We start from the raw sequence: 25246 nt of genomic DNA, 5'->3' as shown, positions 1-25246 counted from the left end.
AAAACAGAAAATAAAGAAAGAAAGAAAAAAGAAAACTATTAAGACCTGGAGTCTTGGCTCACCCCTATAATCCCAGTGTTCTGGGAGGCTGAGATGAAAAGATAGTTTCAGTCTCAGAGTTGGAGACCAGCCTGGGTAACATAGTGAGACCCTGTCTCTAGATAAAACTTAAAAAAAATTAGCCGAGCATGGTGGCGGACACCAGATACTTGAGGGACTTAGGTGGGAGGACCCCTCGAGTCCAGGAATTCAAGGCTGCAGTGAGCTATGACAACATTACACTCCAGCCTGGGCAAGAGAGTAAGACCCTGTCTGAAGAAAAACAAACAAACAAAAAAAACTATTAAACTACTAAGAATTTCAAGATGGCAACAGAACAGCAGAGTGTTAAACCAAGTGTGAGTCCCTCCTGCACACACTGCACTCATCATACACCATGAAGCTGGCCGTGTCCCTGTCCCAGTTCATTCTCATTTTTTAGTTCGGGCTACATTGCTCTCCAGGCTATGGGTGGGACGTCCTCGGTCTCCTGCCTTGATGTGGATGGTCACTGCACTGAAGTACAAAAGAAGGGGTTCTGCCCCTATTTGCACTGAATGCTAATGCCAGACCACAAGGCAGTGTTGCTTCGTGCCTTTGATTCCTTACAGTTTCACATCTTGGAACCGGCCATCACCTGAGCTTGTTTCCTCCCATTTTAGGTTATGTCTCTGGGAGCAAAGCAAAGGACGTTATGGAAAAACAGGACACAGAAATATTATTATTCATCAATAGAGTCTGTTTGAAAAATCTGGTATTCCCAGCACGATGTCAGGAGCTATCCTAATCGCAAAACAAAGCAGAAGACACAATCGGTGCTGACCTGGATCTCATAAGAATCTCTAGGTGAAACAGACACCCAGGAAAGCAAACACAAGGAGGAATGCAATCCATTGTTAGTTTTTGTAGTAGGGAATATAAGATTAAGAAAATTTCCAGGCCGGGCGCAGTGGCTCACTCCTGTAGTTCCAGCACTTTGGGAGGCCAAGGCGGGTGGATCATGAGGTCAGGAGATTGAGACCATCCTGGCTAACACAGTGAAACCCTGTCTCTACTAAAAGATACAAAAAAAAAAAAGGAAAAAGAAAATAGCCAGGTGTGGTGGTGGGTGCCTGTAGTCCCAGATACTCAGAGGCTGAGGCAGGAGAATGGTGTGAACCCGGGAACCCGGGAGGCGGAGCTTGCAGTGAGCCAAGATCGCGCCACTGCACTCCAGCCTGGACTGCAGAGCAAGACTCTGTCTCAAAAAAAAAAAAAAAAAAAAAAAAAAAAAAAAAATTCTAGAAGTTAAAGGGGGGCCGTGGGGAGAGTCATGAAGCTATTACAAAAGAGAGAGGGTTTGAAGTGAGTCTGAAAGAATGTATAAACACCAGGTTGCCAGTAGGGAAATTATAGCTAACAGTAACTTATTGTGTATTCCAGAGTAGCTAGGAGAGAAGATTTGTAATGATCCCAACAGGTACAGAAAAACATACATGTTCGAGGTGACTGATAACTCAATTACCCTGAGTGGATCATGACACATTGTATAAAGGTATCAAAAGATCACCTGTACCCCAAAAATACGTGTAACCATTATATGTCATTAAAATAAATAAATAATTTTTAAGAGAAAAGAAAATTAGATTGTAAAAATGAAAGGAAGGTGTGATTATAATCAACCTAGAAAGTCAGTTTTAGCTCCCAAGTAGCATGGGGCTGTGGGTCTAGTTGTAAGGACTGTGGCTGCTGAACAAACAGAGGCAGAGATGGAGTTGAGGTGGGGCAGGAGAGGTCCTGGCTGCCTGAGAGGACCCTGCTGGGAGCCACATCACAGCAGGTCTTGAGTTCCAGGCGCTTAACCCCTTCTTTTGCAAGAACCCCCGTAGGTGGCAACAGTGACATGGTGATGGAAGGGAAAAGTTTTGTCATGGTTTGGAGGAAAGAAAAACCCAAGTCAGGGAAGCCAATACAACGGTATTAGAGGTGACGCAGGAGAACATTGTTAGGATGAAAATTACAAGTTTAGGCATTAAAAAATGCCAATGAGGCCGGGTGCAGCGGCTCACTCCCGTAATCCCAGCACTTTGGGAGGCTGAGGTGGGCAGATCACGAGGTCAGGCGTTCAAGACCAGCCTGGCAAGCACCATGAAAGCCCATCTCTACTAAAAATACAAAAAATTAGTTGGGGCAGGTGTCTGTAATCCCATTTACTCAAGAGGCTGAGGCAGGAGGATTGCCTGAACCCAAGAGGCGGAGGTTGCAGCGAGCCGCGGTTGCACCATTGCACTCCAGCCTGGGCTACAAGAGCGAAACTCCATCTCAAAAAAAAAAAAAAAAAGAAAAAGAAAGAAAAAAGTCATTGAGCCTGGTGTGGTGGCTCACATCTGTAATGCCAGCACTTTGGGAGGCTGAGGTGAAAGGATGGCCTAAGACCAGGAGTTCAAGACTAGCCTGGGCAACAGAGTGAGATGCCGTCTCTACTAAAAAATACTTTTTAAAAAAATGCCAGTAGAAGTCATATTTTTGGGAAGTGAACTTTGAGCTCTTCAAACCAGGCTTTGTTGGGGACCCATGTACAGGTCTAAACCCCTTCCCAAGCCAGCCTAGGAGGCGTCTGAAGCTATTTTTGCTTTTAAGCCAAGGGCAAGGTAAAATTGGTAAATTTGTTTTCCTTACCTAGACAGAATTTAGTTTTGGTATTACGGTTTGAACAAACTGAAAGGGGCCCTATCCACAGTCTAGTCAACCCCCTCATTCAACAGATGGGGAAATTGAGGCCCAGCGAAATTAAAAACCTGTCTGTAGCCACTTGCCAGTGCCCAATGCCCCTCCAAAGTCTTCATCTCTCTGCTTTTTAAAACAGGCGCCTACTAATTTGTCATTTTGAAAAGAATCTGAGCTACTCAATTATAATCGCATGTTCACAATTTAAAACAAAATTTTTTTATCTTTAAAAATGAAGTTTTTTTAAAGATGAAGGGTTTTTTTTAGGCAACTACCAACGGACCAAGAGAGGAGGTATTGGGTGGTGTTCAGCGTGCGGTCTGAGCAGAACCTTCCTAGTTTCTCAAAGGCATATCACACAACCAATGCCTTTGCCATTACAGCACCCAGGGAAAGTGGAAATCGATGTCCAGCACACGGGTGTAAATAACAGAGGCTTCTTGCTGTGCCTACAGCAGTCTGGGGGCTCGGGGGCCCCAGGTGTCATGTGGCTCCCCTGGGCGGAGGGATCCGTCTCTGTAGACACTGCCTTCCACGCAGAGCTCTCCCGCTGGGGAGCCCAGACACAGTCCACGACCTGGTTTTCCTGCACAGCAGGCCAGCTGCATGGCTTAGCCCACTATGATGGAGGATGGGGACACCACGTGTGGCCATAACTCCTGGAGGTATGAAATCCTCTGCTGTCTGTCTGGAACTAAACACTGAGTTATTTGGGGGTTAGGAAGTAATCCGATCAAAGCCATCACCTGTCTGCTTAACCTCACTAAGGGCTGGATTTCTGAGCCGTGTTTCTAGGAAGGTGGGATTTTCTGAAACGGGACTCTGAAAGCACAGGAATTCCACATTAACTAGGCCAGCTCCTTGTGTGTCGTGCAGAATTATCTGCTGTCATGTGTCTCCCCAGCTTCATATCTGGTTCAATTGTAAATTACTCAAGAGATGGTGAAATGAATTTGTCATCACTGGGCTGCGGGTTCATTTACGCAACCAAGCAGCAGGGTGGTTTGACCGGCCTACCTGGAAAGCAGATGAACAAAACTGTAAGATGTTAGTCCAGATGGAACAGATTCCTGGAAAATTACAGTGAGTGCTCACGTAGCAATGAGGGACGGCTAGAGGAACTTAGATTGCAAATACCCAGGACTGTGCTCACTCTTTTAGCTCAGTACTTAAGATTCAATAGGAATTAATGGTCAGTTGCAAAGACTGGACCAACAAGTATTTATGGGACTCATTTTTATTTAACTAGTGTATTCTCATTGTACTAGTATATTGTTTTTCAGGACAGACTGTGTTTCGTAGTGTACCTGTTGTACTTTCTGTACAACTGTGTTGTTTATTCTATTCAATGTCAGAAGATGTCAATTTTTTTCACAGGGAAAAATAGCCATGGGAAGTAATATCTTTATATCTTTAGAACTCGTCTCCACTGTACAGTGCCTGCCCATAAGAGCACTCAAATATTGTTGGAATAAATTAACAAAAGAATAAGCACTCCCAAGAACTGTCTTTAAGAAAACACACACCATATTCGTGTGACTGCAAAAGCAATCAGTAGAGAAAAAATTTTAAATGCGTTATTTAAATTATGGAATCTTAGGAATTGGAAGGATAATTTCAAATTCCCCTCTTGAAGCAAAATCACACTTATAAGAAATGAAATCCATGTTTGGTTCACCTGTTTTAAATATTTAAAAGGTATCAAAAACAAATATAAAATAAAAATTAAATTTGTAAAGCCAAGGTGTATGTGTAAAGATATATATCCATGTGTACATGTCAAAAATTTTAATTTTTTTATGTGTTTTGAATGTTTTTTAAAATCAGACCTAGAAAGAGGGCCCACTTGAAGGTATTTTTGAGAGTTTACTTTTTGTGTGACTCAGTGTAGGAGAGATGTAAGAGCTTGAGATGGAGTGAGGAAATCAGTTCTTATTATTGTTGACTTATTCTGTGACCTTTTATATGTGCAGCATAATTCAATCATATTTTCAAATATTTATGTAAAACATTGCCTAAAGCATTGTGTTCGATGATTCATTTAACCTTTTAGCATCTCAGTTTTCTAATCTGTGCAAAGGGAATAATAATACCTAATTCATCCCAGAAAACCATTTTGGAATGATATTGAAAGCATCTCAAAAATAAAATCACTAGTATCTACAGGTAATGCATCAGCATTATTATTAAGCCCTCTTATTTGAAAGTCACTGCTTTGAACTGGATTGGATGACCCAGTGGCTTGGGTGGGAGTTGGGCTGGAGAAGGCTGATAGCAGGCCAGCTGGTTTTCTCCTGTTGTGATTTTGTTACCTCTCTGGAGTGCTTTTGATTTTTCATATCAACTGCAGTGACTCAGATGGGTCGACAGTCTCTCCAAACAGAAAGCCTACTTTTCCTACCAATGAGTTCCGCCTGGTCTCAGAAATTCACTCTAGACGTGTAGGACCACATGATAAGAGAACTGGATAAGAGAACTGGAAAAGAGCTCATCTATCTAGTCCAAAACTGTAATGAATTCGTGGGCCATGAAATCTATTTAATGGGTTGTGGCCAACATTTAGAAAATATAGATTAGACCAGAAAATATCAGAGTTTTGCAATCTTTCATTTCAGCTAGATGTGTGTATCACAGTGTGCAATGTTTCTTGCTACCAAACATTTTTGCAAAACTCTAATAGTTCCATTCCCATATCTGACAAATGAAAGTAAGGAGCCCAGAAAAGTAGTGTTAGGTCATCCATTTAGACCAGACTTCTGGTTTCGTTCTTTTTCCATTTTGAAGACCTGGAAAGACACAATAGAAGGAATAGTGAAGGACATAAGTTCAAGTCTGGTGCTTAAAAGCTGTGTAAAGTGCAAGTTGCTTACTCCATAGGCTTCATTATTCTTATTTCTAAAATAAAGTGAATGAGACTATCCATTTCCTTACTAGATTATTGGAAGAACTACCAAACACAGATGAAGCAAAAAAAAGCCAAATGAAAAAATCTGCAAGCCTGCCGTGTGTGTGTGTGTGTGTCTTAATATTACTCTTTCATATTCTTTCCCCTAGACAAGATTTTTTATTTTTTTCATTCTTAATTTATCCTTTTGTTCTACCCTTTAACGTGTTTCTTTACTGAGTCATTCTTTAGCCTCTCTTTGTTCTTTATCTTTGAGCATCATCTGGCAATAAACATTTTTTGGTATTTGCCAGAATGCCATAATTTCCAAAGCATTTTCTCACTTAAAAATATTTAAAAATGCACAACAGGTTGAAGAAAATCTAATATGCCATAAATATATGTATATTTGGTATACTGGATTCATTTATATAAACATGGTATAAAATATACATATATTTATATAAATATATAGATAGAATATTTTTATCAATCTATTTCAACAATTTCTTATTCAATTCAGTTTGTTTTCTAAGTAATTAACATTGATCAAATTGCTTTTGGCAAGATTATTTCTAATCAGATCATTATAGTCAACTTGTCATATACCAAGGTCATGTACTACTCTAAACTCAGTGATTTTCAAAGTCCACACCTGCTCATTTGGTAAATCACCTCACCTCCTGATTCCAGTCATCTTCTTCGTCAGATCCCTATGAGACTGGGCTGGAACATTGCTTTCAGGTCTGTCGCTTTGCCTTTTGCAGAATGCCATCTGCCAGATGCGGGATCAACCTCTTAAATCCAACATAGCAAAGAAGATCTCCCATATCATTTTATTAAAGAAAAACAACAGCAGTTGCTTCCTCCACACTGGGTCTTAGCACGTGCAGAGCTGTGGAGTCCTGTCTGTGCACAGAGACAGGCATTGACAGGTGGAGTCAGCTTCTCCACCACTGACATCTTTCCAAGTCAGTGCTGTGCTATGCCTGCAAATGAGAAAGTGGCAGCCTGGATGATGCTATAATTGGCAGTACCAACTCCATGGAAATATTCAGAGGCTTCAGCTGTCGTTTTAAAAACTGTCCTTCAGGTGGTGCCATGTCAAAGGGAAGGGACCCGAGTGACTGCCCAAGGTTCCAGATACCTTGAGAGGTAAGCAGGGATTGGATACTGGGGTTCATGTGTTCATTTGCCCCTTTATTCAACTAGTGCTTACTAAGTGCTTAATGCATCCCGAATTATGCAAGGACCTGGGGACATGTGTAAGACACTATTCCTGCTCTCAAGTTGCTTGTAGTTTAGTCAAGGAGCCAGCTTTGCATCTAAAACCATGCAACCCCAATTTCTAACCAACAGTCAATCTCCAGTGAGCCTTTTTCATTGTAATGGCCTTGGGGATGGTGGGGCCATAAGGTACAGGTTACTTGGGGAAAGCCAGCACCTTGCACATGTCCATCCTGTCCTGTCCCTGAAAGTCCCCAGATCCATCCACACATCACAAACCTGCTGCTCCATAAAGAAGAACCTGACGTGGACTTGTGGAGGAAGGAATTGATCAGAACTTCTCCCAGATGCTCTTGATCTAATTTTATCTGTTTTTCTGCCGTTGCCTCTTTCCAAATTCTCGCCCTTGTGGTTTTCTCTTGGTCGTCCATGTGGCCCTGGTCCGGCATCTCCCTATCTCCTGTGACTTAAGTTTAGCTCACCCTCCCAATTTTCAGAGTTTCCTGTCTTTTTCAGCTTTTGTTGAGATAACAGCAACTTGAATATCTCTAGACGTTAAGGCTTCCCAACGGGTACCTGTCTTTTAGCTTTATCTCTACTGTCTCTTACTCTACATAATTTTAATGGGGTCTGATTTATAACTATTTTCCTCTATATTTTTACTTTTTATTTTTCATGGCCTGTTGCTTTTTAAAATGTATGGCTATGGTCTTTTTAAGAACTTCTCTACTTTATATATTATAATAAACATATTTTCTCACATTTTCGCTTCTTTTACAATTTTGCCTCCATTTCAACTGGAATTTATTCCGGCAAATGACAGGAATCAGGGTGGTAGAGTGCCTGTAACTTTTTTTCTTCCGCATAGATTGGCAGTTATCTCAGGATCATTTCTGGAATAAGCTATCCTTTCTTCAATGATCTAAAATGCGGCCTTTTTCATTTTCTTATTTCTTTTATACATATGGGTCTTCCAGTTCCGTTTCATAGATTACTGCCCTGTGGCTACAGCAAAGCATAGTAACTTTATCATACATTTTCATATCTGTTAGGGCTATTTTCCCCCTCTTTGTGTTTCACATTTATTTTAGTTAGTCAAGTTTTCCCCCTGAAATACGTTGGGCTTTTGAACAGCATTGCACTGAATTTATAGAGTGGTTGTAGGCAGGGCTGATACCTTTGTAATGTTGGGTTTCTCTTTCTGTAAATGATTCAGATAATTTTAATATGACTACATCACCCCCAGCCATATTAATTCCTTTTATGACCTTATGTCCTTCATAGCTCTAGTCAGTCCTTTACATTATTGTGTTATGAATTTGTTCACTTGTTTATTGTCTGTGTCTCCATTCTAGAGTGAACGCAGAATTTCCAGATCCTAGATCAATGGGTAGAACATACTAGGTGCTCAGGAATTATCGGTTTATTGATTGAATGAAATAACCTTGACTTCCTAAGGCCTATAACCCTCAGTTTGAGAAATTCCTTTTTTTTTTTTTTTTTAAACTTTATTTGCTGTTTGGTTCTTATTCCATTGACTGTTCACCCCACTGCCTCACTACCCTCAGCAAGCTGAGAAAACCGGGATATCAATTCACATGTGTGCTTGTAGTCTTGTTTCACTTGGCCATAACCCCTGCTGGCATTTGTCATCCATTATTTCCCTCCTGCTTTGGGTGTCCCAAAGCCATCCCTGCTGGTTTCCTCCACCTCGCTGTGGTGTCTTTTCAGCCTCCCCAAAGGCTGTTCTGATTCTATTGCGACCTCAAGCGCTGCATCCTGGGGAGAGGTTCCTCCTTGGCTCTGTCTTTGGTATCTCTCCCTCAGAACTGCATCATTTCAATTTCCACCAGATACTGATGACTCCAAATTTTTTTTTTTTGGGCTAAATCTCATGTGTTTATTTTTTCCCCCAGACACATTGATATTACTACATGCTGGACATTTTCTTGTAGAAATCCAAAAGAAATTCCCATTTTCTTGCAGAAATCTAAAATAATCCCCTATATGTGCAAGTCAGACTGAGCACCACTCCCAAGACCATGACCTCCCCTCCACCGCTGCTCTTTCCCATTCACCTCTCCTCTTGAGAAAGCCACCTCCTGCTACCCAGTCTGCAGTGCCAGAAAACTGGAAACCAGCCCCTAAGCTGCTTTCTTACAACTTTTTGTCCAGATTATGTTGGTAGCCTTCTAATTGTCCCCTTTGCATCTAAAGTAGCCCCTGTCATCCCACAAATCTTACCATGTCACTCTTCTACATAATTCTGGCTTTCCATGACCCATAACCACATTTCTCAAGTGTGCTCGATGCTGGCTTGAATATGTTAATGATCTTAATTCTACTTTTAGTGCAATTTTCTTAGAGCTGGCATCACTTTCATCATGACTTGAGGACTTACTAGAGATAGCCAATGATGACTCACAGTCAAGCCACATGGCATATGCTGCAGACATCGGGACTGCTGCTTATTTGTAAATCCTTTTCTCCATATTTTTCTCATTTGTAGCACTGGATCAATTCCAATTAAGAGTTTAATAATGAATTAACTAATGATTTAAACAGGCTGATAAGACTAACACTGAACCAATGATTTTAAGGTAATCTAAATACATAAATTATTAATCTATATTGTTTACTAAGAAGTGTATTAAAATAATATGAAAAAGCTTGCTTTGTGAAAGAGCTAGAAGTTAGAATGTCTAGGTTCAAATCCCGCCTCTACTCTGTCCTTGACTAAGATGTTGGACCCATCACCTCAACTTTCCTTGGGTCATTTTTCCCAGACATCACCTGATGACACAGAGCTTACCTGGACTCCCACAATAGTAAATACAACAGGGTCAGCAAACCGAAATTTGTTGGGTCCTTTAGAATTAAGTAGCTTAGATAAATTTTCATCAAAATATTTTTATAGTAGGGAATAGAGGAAAGTCTAATCAAAAAAGTCAATTCTGTTTTATTTGAGGACATATGAATATGTTATCATTTTTCAGACTCTGATTTACCTTCCAATTATTGTTTATTTGGGTCATTGTAAAATTAGTTATCATTTTTTTGAATACACATTCACTGCTGACAAAGTGGTGAAACCAGAAGTTATGCTTGACCAGGCAAAGATTATAACCCTCAAAGAAGAAAAATCCACAGGTGGGTAGTTGATTATTGGTGCAATAGAGTGAGAGTGAATTCCTTAAAAGTTTAAACGAAAGCAGAACTATATTCACATCGTGGAGGGAACTTCGTTTCTGGTATGATGAGCTATTGCCCTAAGTCATGACAATATCTTGCTCTCTGGAAGAGAATGAGTTTATCGTCTGCCAAGATACACACTCTATATTTCCAACCATCACATCTGCCTTGCAGGCTGACTGAACCCAGAGCAAATCAATCACAAAAGTTAATCCAATAGACTTTCCTTCAGCTGCTAGAAATCAGTCATCACATCTGTGAAGAGAGTGCTAGTTATAACAAATGAGATTACAAATTTGACCATTTTATTAGACACCCTCTACTAGTGTTAACAGACAAAGACAGAGGTTAAGTTGAAATTAAATTGAAATCTTCTTACCTCTGTACTGATTGCAATATCTGACAATACCCTCAACTTTCTTGGTGCAAGTCAATTGCCTGGTACTCAGAGCCCAGTATTAATAGGCAATAACAGGTGTGATTCTAGAGAAGAGGACTAGGTGGCAGGAAAATAAATGAGATAGCAGTATTCGACTTGGAGTCATAGGCATTAATTCTGCTCCAGCTGTCGACCAGGTTCTAAGAACAAGACTCGGAGCAGCTTTTGCTCCTGCTAGTGATGCAGGGCCAGGAGAGTCCCCACATGCTGCATTTGCAGGCGTCCACAAGGGGAAACCACTCCTGCATTTATCATGTGAGTGGAGAAGCTCAGAGGAATGAGGGCATTCTAATAAGGTATCAGAATTCTCTTTTGTTTATGCTAATTGACAGAGCAGGAGCATCGCCATCATGGACAAACACCACCATTTTAAGTTCCCCTTGATTAAAAAACTGCCTAAATCCAGCCCCAAAATATCAGCCTAATGGCTATTGTCAGCATAATCAGAAACATTCCAACCCTAAGATAAACACCCCTCTGGCCAGAAACATGCTGACCCCGAGACAGCCTCCCCTCTGACCAGAGACATTCCAACCCCGCAGTAAACTTTCCCTCACAGAGAAACATTCTGAACCTACCAAAAGCTTCCCCCTTCCTAAACCCTTAAATATCCTTAGTCTGTAAGAGAGAACACTCCTGATCGAAATCAGCCAGAAGCCCCTCTCAGGTTCATTCTCCAAAATAAACCTGTCTTTGACTGTTGAGCCACTTTTCGTGTTTCTTTCTTCTTTCTTTTACTCTTACACTCAGGTTAGAAGACATTTACATAACATTGAGTACTTCATGCTTTCCAGAGAATAAGGAGAATGCACATGAACTAATGCAAAGTTATACAGGTAATGTGACTTCATTGTTAGCATATGGTGTTATACAAATAAATTGCCCAAACTTTTGAAATTGATATCTTTATCAATGGTAAAGCTAATAAGAATTATCATTAACTGGAACCTTCCATGTGCAAAACACTATATGTCTTATGTCATAATCTTTGAAACCTGCAAACTATTATTATTTACATTTTATAGATAAGGAAACTAATGGTCAGTGAGATTGAATCAACTGTTTTAAGTCATCTATATAGTCAATGAGACTATATTGACCAGGTCAGTTTGATTCCAAATTATATGCTTTATACCATATTGTGATAATATATACTTATAGTTTCTACTTCTCTTGAGTTACACCATGACCACCATAAACTGAACCTGTCACTCAAAACAACAGCAATGACAACCCAAAGATTCTGTATTTGTGGGTTGAGGATCGAGTCAAATGGTTACCTAACACCCAGACCATTGTAGAAAACATGTATCTCCTAAAATAGGATGTCAAGGCCAAGACCGCCTTTGCCAGATGGAGGCAGCAGAGATCAGAGGATTTGTGTACAGAATCGTGCAGTCCCAGCTAAGTGGGGGCAGCTTGTCAACAGTATAGGTATGGGAATACAAGAACATGAAGTTGATACACAGCTTTAGTCCTCACCTAAAATCAGATTGGAGATGTGCAGCAAGGTCAGTGAAGAGACATTCAGCCAGAAATGAGGAGGAGGAGGTCAAGATGAACAGCAGGAATCAGGAGTTTGTGTGTGAGCCAATGAAGCAGGAAGTCTCAGCCAGGTCTGCTGACCCCAAAGGGAAATCATCTGCATGGTCACTGTGCAACTGAGTTTGAGTTGCACGTTATTCATCTTTTTTTTCCATAAGTGAGAAGTGTTTTAAGCTGGTAACTTTCTAGATACCCACTTTAATATTAATAGATTTTTTTTTCCATCCCAAAAGGGATGAATGCAAAGGCCCTAGCAAGAACACAGCTATCATTTTCCACCTGAGTTATTATCCAGGGATGGGGGTGGTGAACTCATCCTGGCTCATAATGTGTTAGAAGGGAAACCACTCCTTCTAATTAAAACTTAAACCTTTCATTTGTATTTCCAGGAGAACACATGCTGCCTAGTGAGCAGAGGTTACACAGGAATATGCTGGGAAATTGAGAGAAACCATCCTCATCACCCACTCTCTAACACCCTCTGTTTTAAGAGCAGGATATCTGCTTCAAGGAAACAGGAAGTCATAGGGGTAGAAAGGAGGCCAGAGATCATGTAGCTCAACTGTGTACTTTATGAATGTGAAAATAAGATACCGAGAAGGTGTTTCATGCCATTAGTTCACTGTCTTGCCTGTTTTCCAACATCAGCCTTCTGTTTCCCTGTTGAGTTCTTTACTACCTGCTTAAAGCAACATCAGACACTTAGGGGAGGCTGCACACAATGTGGAAGGCCAGTGAAGAAGGTTTACACAATTCTCCAGAAAACATAAAAGAGAAAAGGATTGAAACTGACTCTTACGTTTTCAGAGAGAGAAAATATAAACAAGAAAAATTTGAAATTTAACCCCAGAAGACAGATAAGATCCTATTAGTTTAATCAAAAAGTTGGTAACACAAACACATAAGATAAAGGGGCATAAAATGTACCTTTCTCCCACCCTCCAGAAAAAAAAAATCTAGTCTCATCTAAGATGTAGAAGAAAATAACTATAAATCAAGGAGATACACAACTTAGGAGAAATCTACCGGCCTGAAGCCATCAATAGTGTGGGGAACATTTGGTTAAGGATAAATGGAGAGGAAGCTTAGCTGATACAGTTTTAGAATTGAGGTTATGGATGATGTTATCCTGGTGCACAGACCTAGTATCACAAACCTGACAGAGAAATAAGATCTAGTAGCAGCAAGGAATTCCAACTTTGGACATTTTCTGGAAGTCTCATTCTCAGAATATCTGATAAATCCCTGGCTTGTTTTATTGACAATTTAATCTCCCAGAAAAATGAGGTAAAACTCAATTCCCAAATTGAATAAAGGAGTTATCCAAAGTTTTTCTTTCATGATAGTGTTTCTTAAGGAATCATTGGTCAACACTGAAAAACCCAGTCTCTATTGAAAATATAAAAATTAGCTGGGCATGGTGGCACGTGCCTATAATCTCAGTTACTCAGGAGGCTGAGGCAGGAGAATCGCTTGAACCTGGGAGGCAGAGGTTGCAGTGAACCGAGACTGCACCCCAGCCTGGGTGACAAGAGCAAACTCTGTCTCAAAAAAAAAAGAATGATCCATGAACCACTACTGGGCGTTCACAAGGTTAAAATGATTTTTTGAAAAATGCTAACACATTTTTCATTTTCACTCCTTTAACATTTGCATGAATGGTGCAAAAGCAATGGTGAGTAAAACATCAGTCCTTAGCATAAATCAAGTAGTGGCATCCAATTGTCTGGTAGTCATTTGATTCTTCACTACCACACACTCAAATAAGTCAATATATCAATAAGTAAGCAAAAGCCACTGTTGTTTGTTTAAGAATGTCCTAATGAAGCAGTGGAAGTACTAATTTTATTAAATCTTGACCCTTGAGTACATATATTCTTAATAGTTTTTATGGCAAAATGGAAAGTACACCACATCTAAGATATGTCAAACTACAATGATTGTCTCAAGAAGCAGCATTTGTGCAATCATTTGAGTTGCAAGCTGAACTAGCCACTTGTTTTTCATGGAACCACCTTTTTATTTGAAAAAATAGCTAACAAGCTATATGTAGTCAGGTTTGGTCATTTAGCAGACTTTTCTTGAAATAAATGGAGAGAGAGTGTCATGTCAAGGAAAAGAATTGATAGTATTTGTGGTCTAATAAAATTTGAGTTTTCTGGTGAAATTAGAATTTCTGAAAACTTTTATTCACCAAGATGACCCTGATGGTGGCAAATATTTGAACACTTTTCTAGTGATGTCAATGGTGGTTTTTTTGATATCATACAATTACATGTGTAAACATTTGAAAAACCAAATACATGATGTTGCAAAATCATGCATGAGTGAAAGGTAACATTCAAAGCGCAAGACAGACTAATGGATTTTAATGCAAAAGAGTATGCAAAATTTATCGATAGGTTTCCAATTTCATATCACAAGCAACTTTAAGAAAATATTACTAATCAAAATTGTTGTTAACATCTTAAAGAATATCCACAGTTAACTGAAAAGGCTATAAAATAACCATCTCATTTTAACCCATTTATGCCTGAGGTTGCAATTTTTTGAATCTGAAAAATCAGACGTTGGTGATGACCTTGTGCAGTAGGATATAAATAACTCCCACATGCTTAGCGTTCCAATAATGGAGCAGTAGGCATAAATGGCATCAACAATTTTGATTAGGAAACTACCTATTTGAGTTTATATTTTCTTCATTTACTTCAGCCAAAGCAACAGCACAGCAGACTAAATGCAGAATCAGATACGAGAAACCAGACACCAAAGAAATTCATAGAAATTAAAACAATACTACTCTTTCACTAATTATTTTTAAAATGTCATATAAAATTGACATGTCATTTAAAAACAATGTCATATAAAATTCAATGACATAAATTTCAATGAGTTTATTGTTATTTTTAAATTAATTCTCTAAACATTTTTATGGTAAATGTCAATGATAACTCACATTAGTGAAAGCTCTTTGGGGTCCTCCATCGTTTTTAAGGGCATAAAGGGATCCTGAGATGAAAATGTTTCATAACCTCTGTTTCATGATAACCCCCACCTCCACAATTCCCAGCAAAACTACTCCCCTTAGCTTGCTTAATTTTTTCCATAGCACTCAGCGCCTCCTAGCATATTTTGCTTTGATTCTCTGTTTAAAGATACACTGGAATCTTTACTCCATGGTGAAGGAAGCTTGTCATAGTTTTGTGTGCTCTTCTATTCTTGGTGCTGAAAATACCCTGGCATATAGCAGGCACTCAATGAATATTTGTTGAGTGAACGAATTAAGTGAATGATTAATAATATCTGTCCTTAAAAGGCTTCCTGCCACCAGCCCTCCCATTTTTATGGGGCAAGTCTCTAGGATTTTCCCTCAGTGTTTGTTTGAACTTGAGCAGATCCACAGTTGCTACCTGAGACATGCTTGACCTTGCCTGTTTATACCCCTCTGCGAGGAGAGCTCAATGCGTACTGTAGATGATTTTTCACCTGGAAAAGACTCTTTAAAATTCAGAGCACTATGTCAGTCTTGTATTCAAACATCCTAAAGTATTTCCATTTCCTTTTAGTAAAACTGCAGCACTTCAGGCATTGCCAGATGCCTTGGTCTCGAACTGCGACCACTAATTGTCCACTCGGACTATGTTGCTTTAATGAAGGAAAGTCAAAGCTTCTTCACCAGCGATAACACTAATCTCAAAATCACAAGCTTATAGCTTAAGACATATTCAGAAAAGTGTCTAGGAGTATTATTTAAAAAGTACAATCTCACTCTGCGTGAAACAGATTATGATACAATCTTCTGCTGTGCCCATGAAGGGTAGTGTTGACCAAAAATAAATAAATAAATAAATAAATAAATAGTACTTTCACACATAATTTGTACTGGCAAAGCCACATTTCCAAAGAAGGAGTCATAAATAAAATTGTCACAAGGGAGCGATGAGGGCAAACAAGGAATGCTTTGTCTAAGAGAGTGACGACAGTGGCGCATGAGGGTTGTTTTCAGATACTTTAAGGCCTCAGTCCCTGTGGTCCTGGGAGTCAACGCTAGATAAATTGGTATAAGGGAGGCAGTTTTGACATTATCATAAATAAATACATAATAGTTTCAGGTATTTGGGAGTGGGACAGATTCCCTTGCCTGACTGCAAGTATGCCTTTCTCTAGAGTATTTAAGAATGCTTATTGGCTAGTTGTAGGAAGAAACCTTAAGACAGGGATTTCTTCATTAGTTTGGCTTGGAAGGATGAAGGGGTGCTTATATGTCTTTTAAAGTTTTGAGGGTTTGTTCTTTGTTTTACCAATAAGATTATGGTAAAAATATAGATCCCCATTTTTTTATTCTAGTATATTTCTGTATTTATTTATTTTTTGAGGTGGATGGAGTTTCACTCTTGTTTCCCAGGCTGGAGTGCAATGGTGCGATCTCAGCTCACCACAACCTCTGCCTCCTGAGTTCAAGTGATTCTCCTGCCTCAGCCTCCTGAATAGCTGGGATTACAGGCATGCACTACCACACCTGGCTAATTTTGTATTTTTAATGGAGATGGCATTTCTCCATGTCGGTCAGGCTGGTTTTGAACTCCTGACCTCAGGTGATCCACCTGGCTCAGCCTCCCAAAGTGCTGGGATTACAGGCATGAGCCACTGGGCCTGGCTATTTCTGTATTTTTATGTGCCACTTTTTATGACAAATTAATTCAGAAAATTCAGAACAATAACACTGTATTTCAATTGCTTGCAAATTTGAAATCTTTCTCTAGAAATATTCATTCATTTTACCGTTTAAAGGAAAGGATGCCATTGATGGCATAATACTGACTCTTAATTCTTCAGTAAGGTTCCTAGTAATTTTCTTTATTTTACATGAAGTAACTACTTCACTAGACGCTATGTTGATGGTGCAAAGGGGAAACCTGAACACGAGCCCTGTAAGATAAATTAACCTGGCTGAACCTGTTGTCACTAACAACCTCTCCAGAGTCAGGTGAGATGTCCAGCTTGTTAACTAAGATGCAATTTAGTTTCTTTTTTTTCTCTTTTCTTTTCTTTATTTGAGATGGGGTTTTACACTGTTGCCCAGGCTGGATTACAGTGGCATGATCACAGCTCACCGTGGCCTCAATCTCCTAGACTCAAATGGTCCTCCCACCTCAGCCTCCTGAATAGCTGGGACTACAAGTGCACACCACCATGCCTGGCTAATTTTTGTATTTTTTGTAGAGACAGGGTTTGTCCTGTTGCCTAGGCTGGTCTCATACTCCTTGGCCCAAGAGATCCTCCCACCTTGACCTCCCAAAGTGCTGGGATTATAGGTGTGAGCCACTGCGCTGGGCCCTGAGTTTCGAAAGAATTGTTAATACTGCCTTAACATATTTTTGAGATACACACACACAAAATCATGGATTGCAAATGGATGATGGCAGAGCATCCAGCCTATAGAGTGTGAAATTAATGGAATCCAAGAGCATAGAAATAATCTAATCAGTTGACCAAATGAATAATTCTTACTTTGACTCTCTAGGTTACCGAGACAGAATATTAAGAAAGGTGGTAATGAACTACAGAGACTCTAGCAAAGTATGGGATAAATTGTCAGATTAAAAATAGTAACTTTATATACAAAATTGATTATATTTCTCTATGCGAGCAACGAACAATTGGTCATTGAAATTTTAAAATATTACTATTTCAAAGAGCAGCAAAAACTTAGGGGTGAGTCTAACAGAAGATGTGGAAGATTTGTATGATGAAAGCTGTGAAACATTGGTGATAAAAATGAAAGAAGTCCTATAAATGTAGAGGATGAATGCTGTCCATGAGTGGAAAGCCCTAAGGTTGTTAATACATACACATCAGTGCTCCCCCAAAGGATCCACAGATTCACACAATATCAATAAAATTCTTAGAAGGGATTTTTTTGGGTTAAAATTTATGAGTTGATCCTAAAGTTTATACAACAAAACAGAGAACTTAAAATACCCAAAAGAGTTTTGAAAAAAGCAAAATCAGAGAACTCATGGTACCTAATTTCAAGACTTACAGAAAAGCACAGAAATCAAGGCAGGTATTGGTAAAAGAAGATACTTTCTAGCTCAATGGATCTGAATGGAGATTCTAGAAATAGACCTACACACACATGGTCAGTTATTTTTTGACAATGGTGCCATTCAATGGGCAAAGGATAGCCATTTCAACAAATTATACCAGAAAAATTGTTCATCCATATGCCAAAAATAAAATGTATATGAAAAAGTGAAATTTACACTATATAAAATTAACTTGAAACAGATCACCTAAGTATAAGACTTACAACTATAACACCTTCAGAAGAAAATATAGAAGACAATTATTCAGATCTTGGCAAAGATATCTTAAGACACAAAATAAAAATTCTGCTGATCATTTTTAAAGACATTTAGAGTGTCATCTGACTTCTCAACAGCAGCACTGAGAGTTGGAAGGCAATGGCATAATATGCTGAAAGAACATGATAACTGTCAACCAGATTTATATCCGCAGTGAGAATATTTTTAGGAATGAGAGCTATACATATTTCCAGACAAAATAAAACAGAAATTTGCTATCAAAAAAAGAAAAAATCATAAAAGAAGCTATTGATTAATTGGACTTCATCAAAATTAAAACCTCCTCTTTGAAACAAACTGTTATTAAAAAAAAAGTAAGCTGCAGGCTGGGAGAAAATCTTTATAAAAATAAATGATAAAGGACCTGTTTCCAGAATATTATTATAAAGAACTTATAAAATTTAATAATAAAGCAAACAAGCCATTAAAAAATGAGCAAAAAATTTAAATAGACACTTCACTAAAGAAGAGATATGGATAGTAAATGAGATGGTCAACATCATTAACTGTTAAGGAAGTGCAAACTCAAGCCACAGTTAAATACAACTACATATTTATTAGAATGGCTAAAATTAAAAAATCTGACAATACCAAGGCTGCTGAAGATGTAGAAAAACAAACATTCTCTTACATTGTTGGCCAGAATGCAAAATGGTGTAGCCACATTGGAAAATATTTTGGCAGTGTCTTGTAAAGTTAGTCATATAACCCAGCAATCCCATTTCTAGGTATTTACCCAAGTTACAGATAACATATGTCTACCTAAAGACCTGTTTGAGAATATTTCCAATAACTCTATTGATATTAGCCCAAACCAGAAAATAACCCAAATGCCCATCAACAAATGAATGGATAAGCAATTGTGCTCCATCCACATAATGAAATACAATTAGCAATGAATTTTGATACACGCAACATGGACAAATTTCAAAAGCATAATGCTACATGAAGGATGCCAGATGAAAAATGCTACTTGTTGCGTGATTCCATTCATATGATATTCTGAAATGGCAAAGCCACACGGAACAAAACTCACATCAGTGATTACCAAGAACTAGGACTGGGGGAGAGAACTGAATACAATGGGGACAAGAGAGACATTTTATAGTGCTGAAAATCTCCTATATTTTTATTGTGTTGGTGGTTACATAATCATATATATCTACCCAAACTCATAGATTTCTACAATAATTCAAAGGTTGAACTTTATTGTATGTAAATCATTCCCTTAAACAATGTAACATTAGGTATATTTGGGCCAGAGTTGAAAAAGTATTGGAACAAGTGACCACAGTAGTTAAATAAGTAAATCATAGTCAAAGTCCTTTCCTTGTTTGATTAACTGGAATGATACACTCAGCATGTCCTCTGGCAGTTTGGATAACTGTATTGCACCCAAAGCCTTAGAAGTGGATATGTAATGCTTCGAATTGGTGAAGAATTTATCCAGCTCTTGGCAAAAGCACATTTTAAAACTAACAACCTGATTTTCAGAGAAATTGAGTATGAGAACAGCTGAGGAGCCACCACTGATTTATGTTTCCAGAAATACCCATGAAAACATGAAAAGACACAGCCTCTCAATGTCTAAATAGCGCTAGAAATTCAGTACATAAATAACTTGCTAATCATTGGAAAGAAGTATCTTTAACCATGGGGCAGATGAACTCATTTGAGAAAACAAAAAGTCAGCTTACAAGGCACACATTATGTCCAGAACAATCAGCACCAGACAGGAAGTTGGTTCCAGAAGTTTCTAGAAACTCCAGGCATGGTCCCTACTTTAGAGACACTAGGCCTCCATAACTTACTAGAAGCTCTTGCTAAATGCCTAATCCCATTGACACTTCACTTTCTACATATTCAAGACTACAATTTTTAATGCTGTAGAATATTGTTTTGAGAGATTAAAATTTTACCTTTGTGTTTTCCCCTTTCCCATCCCTAACCAAGTAGAAATTTATACTCTAATATTTTGGGGTTCAGTGTGAACTGGTAGTAGATGATTGTAGAGTCTTTCTAAGACCTCTACAATTCCTCACCAGTGACCCCTTTACTCCCTAGGGAAGAGGTAGTGGTGAGATTTTTCAAGCATTAAAGAGTTGATTATTCCATTTATCCAGTGGGATGGTGGTTTAGAGTCAAAATTTAGCCATATTTTTAATGAAAAATCTATCTATTACAGATCTGAGCTTGTGGCCCAAGATTCCTAACCATCATATCAATATTGCTACATCCCACCCTGGTATGTTAAATCAATACAATATAAGGATGGAGACAGGAAACATACACTATAGACTGTCTTCTGGGAATTATAGTTCTTCACTCACCACTTCTAGCAAAATGAATAACAGAACTACATTATATTCTGGTTGAAATTAGCATTTAGCTTCAGAACCTACTGCAGCCTAAGTCCCTTGTAAAATCCCTTCGGTTATGTAGGAAATGATAAAAATGCCCACCACTTCTAAAACAAAGACTTGAGGACAATCAAATATTACAGTCTTACATTGACATAAATTATAAGGTATAGAAAGGTATGGAAATAAATTTGTCCAGCTCGTGAGCCAGTGATTACCTAAAAAAATGATAGTGAGAACACCTAACTCTGCTGGATCTGTCCCCTGATTAGAGACCCAGGCCCCATGGAAACATTAAAACTGGGTAGTTGTCACTGTACAATTTGTGGTGCCGAATAGAGAGTATTATTCTCCCTCATCCTTCCCTTACCACCATGCTATATCCAGGTAGAAACTAAACATCCTGGAAAACCAGTAGATATGAACGATAATCAACAGAAGTCCAATATTTACTAATTACTGTCATGCATCGCATAATGATGTTTTGGTCAACAATGGACCACATTATGATGGCGGTCTCATAAGATTATAGTACTGTATTTTTACTGTACCTTTTCTTTCTTTCCTTTTCCTTCCTTCCTTCCTTTCTCTCTTTTTTCTTTCTTTTCTTCCTTCCTTCCTTCCTTTCTTTTCTTTCTTTCTTTCTTTCTTTCTTTCTTTCTTTCTTTCTTTCTTTCTTTCTTTCTCTTTCTTTCTTTCTCTCTCTCTCTCTCTCTCTCTGTCTTTCTTTCTTTCTCTCTTTCTTTCTTTCTTTCATCTTTCTTTCAAGACAGGGCTTGCTCTGTCATTCAGGCTGGAATGCAGTGGTGCAATCACGGGCTTCTGGGCTTAAGTGATCCTCCTGCCTCAGCCTCCTGAGTAGCTAGAAATAAAGGCCCAAGCCACTGCACCCGGCTAATATTTAAAAAAAAAAATTATAGAGATAGGGTCTTGCTATCTTGCCCAGCCTGGTCTCAAACACTTGTTTTCAAGCATTCTCTCACTTTGGTCTCCCACAGTGCTGGCATTACAGACATGAGCCACCACAGTGGGCCTCTGCTCTACTTTTTCGATGTTTAGATATGTTCAGATACGTAAATACCTATCATTGTGTTAACAATTGCCTGTATATTCAGTAGAGTCACATGCTGTAGAGCTTTGTAGCCTATGAAAAAGTATGGCACACTGTTCAGTAAAAATTTGCAGGGTGAAATAAGTGAATAAAATCCCACTTTGTTGTTGTTTTCTATTATCCAAGAGAATAGCTCCAGAAAACATATTTCTTATTCCAAACAAATGCATCTTCATTTCTAAAGTAAACAAACTAAAATACTAACTCAGAATAAAAAATCAAATGTTTAATTAAATGTTTAAAATCAAATGTTTAATTGGCCCCAGGCTTGGGGCCAATTCAGACTTTTCCTTTAATTAAACAAAAACAGAAACAAACGAAACAAAAAAGTTTGTCCCTGAAGCAAGCTTCCTTTCATGCTGCTACTGTTAGGTGAAGATGGAGCAGCCTCTTTGAAAAAATCTCATAAATCAGCTGCGCTTAGATTTGATGGCATCATGTCGATATTGCTTCTTGACTCTCTAAGGTTTAGCATTTGTTGATCACCTTTTCTTCTAAGAAAGAATCTCAGCTTTTTGATAATAAGCTGAGAGTTAAAACTTCTGACTGACAGCTACTTAACTCATGTCCAAAAATGTTGAGATAAATGGTAGTTGAGACAGTCCAAGGAACAAGCTGAAATCCTCAATAGATACTTGGGTCAAGCAGAGCATTAGAATGTAAACTCCTTGGTTTAAAATGATTTGGTCCTCATAGAACCACTTTCCCTGAACCAAGATTCATGACCATGCTCTCAGCTTTTACCAAAGGTTGGTATAAGAAAAACCTTCGTGAAGTGCATTTATTTATTATTTTTAAGCAAAGTTTATTTTTTCCTTATATGAGTAATTCATACTCATTATAGACAAATTGGTAAAATACAGAAAAGCAAAAGGAAGAAAAATTTTATAAATAGTCCCCTTCCCCAAAACAACATGGTTTATTTCCACTCTCTCTTTGTTCTATGAAATTATTTTTTAAAATCTTATTGTAAGAATAATAAACATAATTTACAAAGCATATTGTTTTCTGGGAAAATTGTTCTGAGGACATGGTTTATGTGATGTCCTTAATAAGATTCTACAGGATTTCTTGATAGAATATAAAATTAGGGGAAAATGGTCTCTTATAACAAGTCAATATGGTTTCTTTTATCACACAAAGTACATAGAGTATCATCTTATTTCTCTATTATACTGGATGACAAGAAATTCAGACAATTTTGTGCTCATTTTTAGTAATGTTCTCCCCTAATCTTCCTCTTCCCCTTCTCTTTCCATGTGAGTTCTGTTTTCTCTTGTATCTTTATTTTATCTCCCATGGATACAAAATATAAATGAGCCCCTTTTTGTAAAAATCATTTACCAACTCCCTTTTGAAGAAAGTAAGATGCAAATAAATAGATTGGCAGATTGGGAGAAGCACAGTAACCCTTTTACTTTTATTCTGGTGCAAATGCAAAGAATAAAACCTAATACTCACCAGAGGAGAAGGGACACACAGGGTGAGACAGAAACACACATAGGGGCTGCAGACGGTGGCTCATGCTGTCATCCGAGCACTTTGGGGGCCAAGGTGGGCAGATCACTTAATGTCAGGAGTTTGAGACCAACCTGGCCAACATGGTGAAACCCTGTCTCTACTAAAAATACAAAATTTGTTGGGTGTGGTGGTGTGTTCCTGTAGTCCCAGCCACTCAGGAGGCTGAGGCAGGAGAATTCCTTGATCCCGGCAGGCAGAGGTTGCAGTGAGCCGAGACAGCCTCACTGCACTCCAGCCTGGGCCACAGAGCAAGACTCCACTTCCAAAAAAAAAAAAAAATCTATCTATCTATATATATATATAAAACATGGAGTATCTACAAACTACAAAATTCAACCATAACAGTAAGATCTGGCTGGGTACAAAAATGTACACACAAAAAAATAAAATAATAGATGTGAAGCACGGAAGAGAAGTAGACTAAAGTTCATTGAGATCGTTTCACTTACTAACCTTGCTATATCCTGTTATCTCTCACCTCAAACTCTACTGTCATCTAAAAGGAGAATCCCTACCTTGTAGGTGAAAAGGGATTCTCCTTTGAGATGACAGTAGGGTTTGAATGCATTCTTGGTTATTCTGAATGCACTCAAACTATCAAACTGTAGCCGTTTTGTTGCTCATGAGTATCTCATGCTATTACTGACCTGAAAAGTCCACGCAGCATGCAGATGCTGACGGGAACTCAGGCCACCTCAATAGGTCAGTTATATGGTAAGGTGGGAATGGACAGGGAATGTAGATGGGCTGGAAAATAATATAAATTTTAAAGGCTCTACGGGTAAAATGATTAAAAAGAGAAAATTCATACGTTTGGAAAACAAAAAGGGAAATGGAGTTTAATGCAAGTCGTGGAATCTACTGGACTATCCTCTGTGAGAAGATTTAGGATGTTAGCTCATGGTTGTTGAGCTGGGACTGGCTGTGCAGAGAAGAGAGGAAGAAGCTTGGGATACAGTTTGAAGATTGGGGAGATCCTAGGAAGGCCAAGTGTGTTTTGATAAATGTAGTTTCAGCCTCACATATTGAAAGATCTGAGAAAATACAATAAATTGATAATATAATAGTAAGGGTAATAGTCATAAAAATGATGCTGTTTTGCAGTTAATGTACTGCCTTTGTATTTGTTAGCATTATTAAACCTTCAAAATCCTGATTGAGTAGGTTTAGCATATTATTATTATCCCCATTTTCACTATCAGAAAGTGAAGCTCATCGTTGGCCAAATGGCTTACGTGAAGTCACACAGTAAGTGATGGTATACCTCTCAGAAAGTGTCCCAGCAGTGAGGGAAAAAGCATGGCACACTGTTCAGTAGATATCTGTAGGATGAAATGAATGAATAAAATCCTACTTTGTTGTTGTTGTTTTCTATTTCCATTATCCAAGAGAACTTTGAAATAGCTCCAGAGGCCAGGCATGGTGGCTCACGCCTGTAATCCCAGCACTTTGGAAGGCCGAGGTAGGCGGATGACCTGAGGTCAGGTGTTCAAGACCAGTCTGGCCAACATGGTGAAACCCCATCTCTACTAAAAATACAAAAATTAGCCGGGAGAGGTGGCATATGTCTGTAATCCCAGCTACTCAGGAGGTTGAGGCAGGAGAATCGCTTGAACCCGGGAGGTAGAGGTTGCAGTGAGCCGACATTGCACCACTGCACTCCAGCTTGGGCAAAAAGAGTGAAACTCCACCTCAGAAAAAAAAAAAGAAGAAGAAGAAATAGCTTCAGAAAATATATTCCTTATTCTGAGCAAATGCATCTTTATTTCTAAAGTAAACAAACTAAAATACTAACTCAGAAAAAAAATCAAATGTTTAACTTTGGAAAGTATAAAAATTCAAAAAAAGAAAATG

At 38.6% G+C, this 25246-nt stretch overlaps 1 pseudogene; it reads right to left on the bottom strand.

Annotated features, from left to right (window-relative positions):
* The window catches only part of LOC105522545, a 15441-nt pseudogene extending 8136 nt beyond the window's left edge, over positions 1-7305 (bottom strand).
* Between the last annotated feature and the right edge of the window lie 17941 nt (positions 7306-25246).

This window comes from Colobus angolensis, unplaced genomic scaffold (genome assembly GCF_000951035.1).
Source record: "Colobus angolensis palliatus isolate OR3802 unplaced genomic scaffold, Cang.pa_1.0 Scaffold432, whole genome shotgun sequence".
In the NCBI taxonomy this organism is placed as follows: domain Eukaryota; kingdom Metazoa; phylum Chordata; class Mammalia; order Primates; family Cercopithecidae; genus Colobus; species Colobus angolensis.
The sequence above is the reverse complement of the archived record's forward strand: the minus strand, read 5'-3'. Positions and strand labels throughout refer to the sequence as shown.